We start from the raw sequence: 836 nt of genomic DNA, 5'->3' as shown, positions 1-836 counted from the left end.
AGTTAAGGTTTATTTTTCAATAACTATTTTTTTTTTCTTTTATTCAACCTGTTATAGAGCTGAGCCCTTTGAAAGACATTTGAATTAAAAATGAGTATTTGAAGGTAGTTTTGCTTCTGGGAAGCAGAACAGAAACGAACACAGGTTGTGGATTATAATTATGAATTTCTCTGAGAAATATGAATGTATAGTGGCATGTATGTAGACCCATGAATAGACACATAGGAACACACACACACACACGCACACACACACACGCGCACACACACACACACACACACACACACTTGTGCACACATGCACAACTGCACCCCCACACATACAAGTATATACACACACAAAGGTAGACATACACAGATAAACACACATGTACAATGCACACACACATAGGCACACAGGTGCACACACACACACACATGCAGGCACATACACACACACACACACACACACACACACACACGGACACACATGTGCACACACTCACACACAAATGCACCCACACACATACAGGTATATTCACACACAAAGGTACACATACACACACAGATAGACACATACAATGCACACATCATCATCATCATCATCATCATCATCATCGTTTAACGTCCGCTTTCCATGCTAGCATGGGTTGGACGATTTGACTGAGGACTGGTGAAACCGGATGGCAACACCAGGCTCCAGTCTGATTTGGCAGAGTTTCTACAGCTGGATGCCCTTCCTAACGCCAACCACTCAGAGAGTGTAGTGGGTGCTTTTACGTGTCACCCGCACGAAAACGGCCACGCTCGAAATGGTGTCTTTTATGTGCCACCCGCACAAGCCAGTCCAGGGGCACT

Source organism: Octopus bimaculoides, chromosome 1 (genome assembly GCF_001194135.2).
Source record: "Octopus bimaculoides isolate UCB-OBI-ISO-001 chromosome 1, ASM119413v2, whole genome shotgun sequence".
NCBI classification, from domain to species: Eukaryota; Metazoa; Mollusca; class Cephalopoda; order Octopoda; family Octopodidae; genus Octopus; species Octopus bimaculoides.
The sequence above is the reverse complement of the archived record's forward strand: the minus strand, read 5'-3'. Positions refer to the sequence as shown.